General features: G+C 38.1%; 1 pseudogene; it reads left to right on the forward strand.

Moving 5' to 3' along the window:
- The first annotated feature begins 5,555 nt into the window (after positions 1–5,555).
- LOC148715686 (octopamine receptor beta-1R-like) lies at positions 5,556–7,847 on the forward strand (annotated as a pseudogene).
- Positions 7,848–8,065: the final 218 nt, after the last annotated feature.

The raw sequence follows: 8,065 nt of genomic DNA on the forward strand, positions 1-8,065 counted from the left end.
TCCTTCTCCCTATTACACGTGCTACGATTTTTCCAGCAATATACAACAGCGAGATGCGACGATGATTGTTGCAGTCCGCTCGTTGGCCCTGTAGGGTTTATAATTTATGCAAATCAAACAGATTAGTACCTTTTTCGAGCGAAATGCAAATGAGATCTAGTTTTGCCGGATGTCCAGTTGAGATCAGCTGGTTTTCTAGACGACACTTCCTGATTCTCTGGCAAACGAGGAACTTTTGAATTTACTGTGCTCAACTATAAACCGTAAGACCGACCGACTAGCATATTGTAATTTCTCCTTACGGTATCACAATCAAAGTCATGAGAATCATGAAGGAAACGAACGTTAACCAAAGAAGCTCTTAATTGATAAACTAAGTCTACTTGTCATTTAAATAGAACAGCAAGGAGAATATTCATAGCAGTGCGTAGAATATTAACCCCTGATAGCAAACAAGATCGAGGGTGAGAGTTTATTTGTTAAATGTATACCTTTATGATTTAAACCGACAAAATGCAACAAGAAGGTAAACGTTTTCTGTTGGACATGTAATTTTAATTGAACAGGCAGACAGCAGCTGCTATGAACACCCCCGCAACTAGAATGCGAATGTTCAAAAATGACAAAAGGAAAAAAGAACTGCAATTTGAGCCATGAAATTCTGCATCTTCAGTGATTCTTCTGTTTCTCATTTCTCCTTCTTTTACATTTAAAAACAAGTTTTCACGATCGTGGTGACCCCGTTGATAACAGTACTTTTTACTGAAGGGTTTTCCTGGGTAAAAATTCGATTATAATTATTATTATTACCATTATTATTATTTTTATTATGACATGATGAGAAGTTCGTCTCATATCAGACAATAAGATCTAATAAATTTGTATAAGCTTTCTTGTCACATGACCCGGTCGGCCTATAGTAAAAGTGGGTGCGCCATCGGTTTTCAAATGCAATTTAACTCGGAATTCACGATTCAGGTAATAGATTCTCGTTGAATCGCATAGTTGAATAAAAATAAAAAAGAAAACAGCAATAAAATTGTTTGGTTTTATCCGAAATGTGCACTCCAGTTCAGTTAAAAACAAGGAAGAACCTCAGGCTCACTTTGAAAAACGCTTTTGTTTGTTTTTGGCTTCTTCAAAGGTGGCAATGGTTTTGAAACAATTTAAAAGGACATCTTAAAAAAATGTCTCCTGTTGTGGTGTTATAATTTGACAATAGTTTTTATGTATATATGGATGCGAAACATTATTACTTAGTCTCGTTTTCAACAAGCAATTCTACGCGAAATACCTCGCTTCGTTAATCAATCAGAATGCGAGATTTTATTCAATTATGCGATTCTATCTGACACACCAATAGGAGAGCTGACAATGTCCTGGAGCTGACAGAGAAAGATCATCAAACCCCTTAATTAGCTATCTTTAGAAATTAATTTCTTGCTAGTCATCAAAATTTATCATGTCACCGCGAGGACATTATTACTTGTGCACTTTTCATCGATTAAAAAACAAATGCTCGCAAAAACGTCTCCCCGCAGCATTTCTCTCATGTAAATAGTATACCATTAACTTACCAAAGAAGGAATGAAGGCCGTTTACGTAACAATGATGGTCTCGAGGCCTCTTAGATAATAACTGATGCGATGATGTTGATTAGTATTCAAATTCATGGTTAGCGTTATGAAGATGTTGTATTAATGATATAGAGCCATCCTTTCTTAGTAACAACAGATATGCTTATACAATAATGCCATTTCTTTTACTGCACCGTTATAAAAATTCTGTTCTAATATGAGACTGAATTTGTTCAAAAATTGCTATTGACATACCCTGGCTGAACTAGCATGGAAGAAGTATAAACCGTTTCTTAACAGCTGTAATACAAAACTAAACTTTATTCGAGGATCTACCTCTCCCAATGCCGTTTTCACGCGCATGCAGCTGTATTCAAATCCGTCTCGCTTTCGACGAGTCGACGAATTCGTCTTAACAGGAACGACGATCGATCCTTGGGGAAAAAATATGTGTTCAAGGAAGACAGTTACTTCTCCCCTGATTAGTTGATAACTCCATAAGCTAAAATTAGGCATAAAAAAAACAAACAAACAAACAAAAAACACGACAATCGACGTCATCAAACTTAGAAATGTAAATGTTATTGGTATATTCCTTCTAACTCACTCATTCGCCTTGCGATGCAGCTTTATATGCATTTAGAAAGACGAAAAACCGTGTGATGATAAAGAATATATAGTTCCCCTTCTTAAATTGAACTCAGCCATTAACCCCGTCGTCTACGCCGTATTCAAGAGAGATAAATATGGAGATAACAAAGCATATTGACTGTGTCACGTGGAAAAAAAGGAACCAAATTGAGTCATGAATGAAAAGCCATAATGCCCAACGCGTCAATCCATTAAAGCATAACAGCTTATATGGAAAAAAACATGTTCAACCAGAATCTTTCTTCAGCTATAATTATTTTTTCCCACAATTCGACAATCAATAAGTAAGGGCTGGAAAAATAATTACATTTTGAGGCGGAAAAACGTTAAATGATGATTAACAGTGGAGTCACTGCTATCACAGTGACTCCACTGTTTATGCCGTCTTCAAGCGGGGTATCAAGAAGGACATGACAAAAAGTTTTTTTCACATCATTTGGATAACGTGAAGCAATTTTTTCAGCTAATCCAAGAACTCTAAAACATTTGTTTTTTAAGTTTGCATCAGTTGTTACTCGACTTAGACGTCGACAAGTATAAATAAAAATAAAATTATATTCCAGGATCACCTCGAGGTGTTTGTTTTCTAAACAACTTCGCTTTAAAAACGAGTAGACTGCTTTTTTTAGAGATCCGCTTTTCACGCGTATGATGCAAATCAGGCAGATAAGTACTATTCCTAATTAAATATCAAATGAGTTTTCGTTTTTATGCCAATTTAGATCAGCTGGTTTACTGTAAGAAACGGTTCTAACCTGGCAAACAAGCAACTTTTGAATTTCCTGCGTTCAAGCCCCAAACCCTGGCTAGGGCCACATTGTTCATTACGCTAACACCGCTGAGTCAAAGTAAGATCTTGAGAATCTCATAGCACGATCCAAAAATATTGCAAGATGTTGCGTTGAACTGTTATGTGCATTTGACCGGGCTAATTGCTTTGCTGCTTTGAAGCTGTTCTGAGAGAAGCTGTTTCAAATTATCTTTGAAATTCACCCTTACACTCATAGTTTCACTGTTTTTGCCATTCACCGAATAGTTGATAGTGCATTCATTCTTGCACCTTTGAAATTCCTCACAGGTGAAAAGAGTAGAGCTCATAAACGAGTAAAGCTCATAAATGAGTGGAGCTCATAAATGATTATTAGTCGTAATTGGCATCAATAAATTATTTCAAAGGTATGGTTTTAGCCGGAAGGGAAAAAGCAAGAACAGCGGGGGTTGAAAAAATGCTAAGTTTATTGCACTTCCATCTACTAGTTAACAGATGGTAAACACCACAGCGTACACTATTGAGTTATGGATGCACGCGGGAGGTTGCTAAGCACGAAAGAAGCGTAAGAGTCGCTCGAGGCGATAGCCGAGAGCGACTCTAGCTTCTTGAGTGCTTAGCAAACCTCCCAAGTGCATCCATAACTCAATAGTGTACGCTGTGGTGTTTACCATTTGTTTTATAACATAACATTAACACATTGTAGCTAAAGAGTTCCCTTTTGTTTAACAAATCTTACGTGACCAGAAAAAAACAAGCGCGCGCGGAAAAATAATCTTTGCATTTGCTCACGTCAGCAGCGTACACCCATGGGCAAATGGGGGACGCTAAATTGACCAATCAGAGCGCGCGCTTTACTTTGGTTATGTTATAATTTTCATTCGAGTTGAGTCAATCAGTCAGTAGTCAATCAATCAAATTCTTTTCTTAGACGATAAATTGTTAAAGCTATAGAGCTTGTGAGTTCGTTTAGTGTTACTTCAATTTTAATTGTTTCTCGTACGTTTCTTGACAGTTTACGACGTGATTGAGATAAGGTTGTTTTGAAAAATTATTAATTCAGCTGTGTTGAAAAAACTCACTTTACTATTTTTTTAGAAAATAAGCTCGAGAAACCTAGTAATTAAAGCAATCAGCTCGTTAGGGAAGGTACGTTTTTTATTTGGGGGGGTGGGCCGGGATACTTTAGACATTTTTTACCAAGAAAGTCGTGGCCCTCCCACTTTCCAGATTGGATTAATGCATGACCCTTCATGAATGCCTAAACAAAAGGATCTGACCCTCCCCCCACCTCTTCAAAGCCAAAAATAACCGGAAGTGAAATTAACTGACCGGAAGTGTTGCTCATATAACCGTGTCTGCGCACAAAGCAGTTAATTGCATAGCGTTGCACGGTGAAAACTTGAAAGTGGGCAAGGATGTGCGAGGAATAGAAAGAAGGAAATGCGCTTGTGGAGAATGCGAGGACTTCATGAGGTCAGATGGTAGGCCTAGCCACAAGTTGCCGATGAATCCCAAAAAAGTTGCCGATAAAAGTGTCTAAAAGTTGCCAAAAAGTTGCTATTTTTTAAAAAGTTGCCGAAAAGTTGCTGAATTTCCAAGGAGTTGCCGAAAAGTTGCCAAAGTTTTTATGCTTTTCGTACCTTTTTTGGGTGTTAAAGATTAACAATTCGCACATTGCTTCTTATCAAAATTTCATTTGTCAAAGTCCAATGATAATATCAGAGGTTCTTTCCATTTCACTTGATCAACAAATAGTCACTGTAATTGTCCGCAATCTTGAAAAACGTGCAACGTGATACCGCTGACCTCTTGATAACGCATCACAAAAATCAACCCATGGAGGGGGCCCTAATTATTGTATTTTAGAATAAATTGAATGAATGTCTATCGAAAACTGACCAATGTGGCTCAAAACGTGAAGAAAGTGGCTTCAGAGAACCTCTAAAAGCCCAAAGTTGCCGAAAATTCTAAAAGTTGCCAAAATTCTAAAAAGTTGCCGAAATCTCAAAGCTTGCCGAAAAGTTTCCGAGAAACTCGTGGCTAAGCCTATCAGATGGAGTAGCTCAAGTAACGAATCGTCAGTGGACACTAATTCTATACCAGAATCCCGCGCGGAAACATTACCGACGTCAAAATATAGACGAAAGTGGGCACGGGTCGAGAGAGACAATTTACGTTAGTTGGGACAAGATAGTGTTTTGATCTAATATTCCGACATCTATTTAAAATGATGTAGATTGACTTAGACTTGTAGCTTTGCTTGTATATATAAGTTTTAGGTTTCTATACACTTCGCGTGTTTGGTAACAAATAATTAAAAGTCAACTAACCGACATGGAGTAGTTTTTTCCTTGCCAAAGAAAAAAAAAATGTGACCCTTCCCCGGCTGCGTATCAAACAGGTTTGACCCTCCCCGATTTTTCAAATATTTACTAATGACCCTCCCCTCCGAAGCCCCAGCCCATCCCCCCCCAATAGAAAACGTACCTTCCCTTATCTCTTTGTTTGAGTGAAGCTAGTTAAATGCAACAGAGCGCAAACAAGGTTTGTATTAAACTGGACATGTTTGGAAGAATTGATATAAAAATTAACAAAAATGGTTTTAGAAGATCCCCTTTTCATTGTAAATATATATAAGATACAAATCAGGCAGATTAGTACTCTTCCCAGTTAAATTGCAAATAAGTTTTAGTTTCGATGTCAGTTGAGATCAGCTGGTTTATTCTAAGAAACAGCTTTACCCTGGCAAGCAAGCAGTTTTTCAATTTTTCTTAAGAATGATTAGCGTCAAATTATTCCTTGCGGTATTATCGCAGAGTCAAAGTAAGGTCTTGAGAGTCGGAAAAGAACGAACGTCACTGAACCAAAGAAGCCCTTGATTGATAGACAAATTCTCCTTCTCATAAGCACCGGGAATGTATACAGAAGAGTATGGAGAATTCTTACATTAATGCTTGGGTTTGAGCTATTCCATTTAGTTCATCAAAATATATTATGCTAACGCAAACGTGGTAATTTATGCGACTTTTTATTAGTAAGTACAGCGGCACTGACGAATGTTTCCCCCGAACGTGCCTCTCTTGCAATCAGTTTCCTTCCTTTATTTCAATTCTTAACAATGAAATTATATGGAGGTTGTTGAGCTAACAGCAAGAGCGGCAAGAATTCATGCTAATCAATGAAATGTGATGTGTTTTAGGGGGAGCTTACACCAGATAAAATCACCTGGTGCTTTCAAATTTCTTGTGAATTATGGTGTTACATTAGTTCCTCACCGGAAGATTATCTTCTCAGCTTTCATTTGTGTAGGGCCGGCCACTTGAATATCGAAATATGGAAACGTGGTTTTGGATTCTTGGCTGGTCTCTTTCCATCCTGACCTATTCTGGATATGGATTTATTATCTTCCTTGTTTGTAGAAGACGGCGGCTTCGAACAAAAACCACAGCATTTATAGTTTCTCTTGCTGTGGCCGACTTTTGTGCTGGGTTGACAGCTTTTTCCCCGCTTTTCGTCTGTGAGGCGATAACTGGATGCGATCCTAAGGCCTTCTTGGCAAGCAGGATGGATTATTTAAGGTGGCTGTTCGGGTACGCATCTGTGACAAACTTGTGCTGTTTAGTCCTTGAGCGCTACATTGCTGTTGTAAAGCCGTTGAGGTACTTGACTTTTATGACGCGCAGACGCGTTTTCCAGATGATTTTTATCTCTTGGACCATCGCAGTGGTTGTTGTCTTTGCTTTTTTAGTAGAGTGGCTTCCTTTTAGCGAAGTTCTGCTCTTCAAAGTTCTGATATCGATTCTCATGGTTTTTTTTGGAATTTTTGCCGGTTGCGGGTTAATTTTCTGCTTCGGATCAATGTACCATGTTATTTATAAGCACGAAAGAGCCGCCCACATCTTAGCAAAACAACTCCGCCTTAATCAGCGATTTTTGTTCAAAATCCCGGAGAAGGCTGCTGTAAAAATAATGGCAGTTGTTATTGGCTTGTTTCTTGTAGCCTACTCGTTCGTTTTACAGTATCCTCATATACATTTTGAACAATCACGAAAAACCGTGTGATGATCAAGAATACAAATTGCCACTGCTTGTATTAAACTCCGCTATTAACCCCGTAGCTTACGCCGTCTTCAAGAGAGATATAATCAAGGAGATAACACGGTATATTTGCTGTGTCATGTGTAAAAAAAGAAACCACATTGAACCAATTCATGAAAACAACTCTTTCATCCTACGCAACTATAATGCCTAACACGTCAGTCAACTGAGAACTGCAAACCTTTGATAAACTTCTTCTCAACCAGAATTAGTCCATTTACCCACAATCGTTCCTTCCACAAGTTAACAGCCAATAACTAGATGATGAAATTAAAATGTTTACGGATTTTCTCACAGTGCGTTCATGGTGAGAAGAGAAGATCATGTAATGGTTGAAAAAGGTTTTTTTAATCTTACTGATTCTTACCCATTCTCGCTCCTTTAGATTTCTTTTCTTTCGTATAATTTTGCTAGTTTGTCTGTTTCATCTTATAGTATTGAATGTCAGTCTATGAGTCAGTCAGTCAGCCTATCAACCAGACTTAAGTTTGCCGGCTGTGAAACTTGAACTAATGCAAATGTTATTGGCTTATTTCTTGTAGCTTTCTTATTCGCTTTGCGATGTAGCTTTATGTACATTTTGAACGACGAAGACAGAAAAGTTGCGTTCAACGAAAATGTATATTTATAGCAAGAACAGTATCTCCACCGTAATTAAAGAACCTGACAAACGGCGGCATGATTGCCCTCTGATATACTCTTATATAAAGGAGATTTCATAAATATGAAATTAAAAGCTGCCTCAGGGATTATCGTTTCTCTTGCTTTTGCTAACTTCTTTGTTGGATTGAGCACAGTCCCTTTATTATTTTTCTGCCCCGAAGGGAGCGATTGGGACGAGTAATCTAACGATTTTGGAACTTATTCCCGTTCGCCTCCATCGTAAAGCTGCGCATTTTAGTCCTGGAGCGCTATGTTGCTGTCGTAGTGCCTTTGAAATATTTGACTTTTGTCCAGCGTCACCGCG

This window comes from Stylophora pistillata, unplaced genomic scaffold (genome assembly GCF_964205215.1).
Source record: "Stylophora pistillata unplaced genomic scaffold, jaStyPist1.2 SCAFFOLD_1005, whole genome shotgun sequence".
Lineage (NCBI taxonomy): Eukaryota > Metazoa > Cnidaria > Anthozoa > Scleractinia > Pocilloporidae > Stylophora > Stylophora pistillata.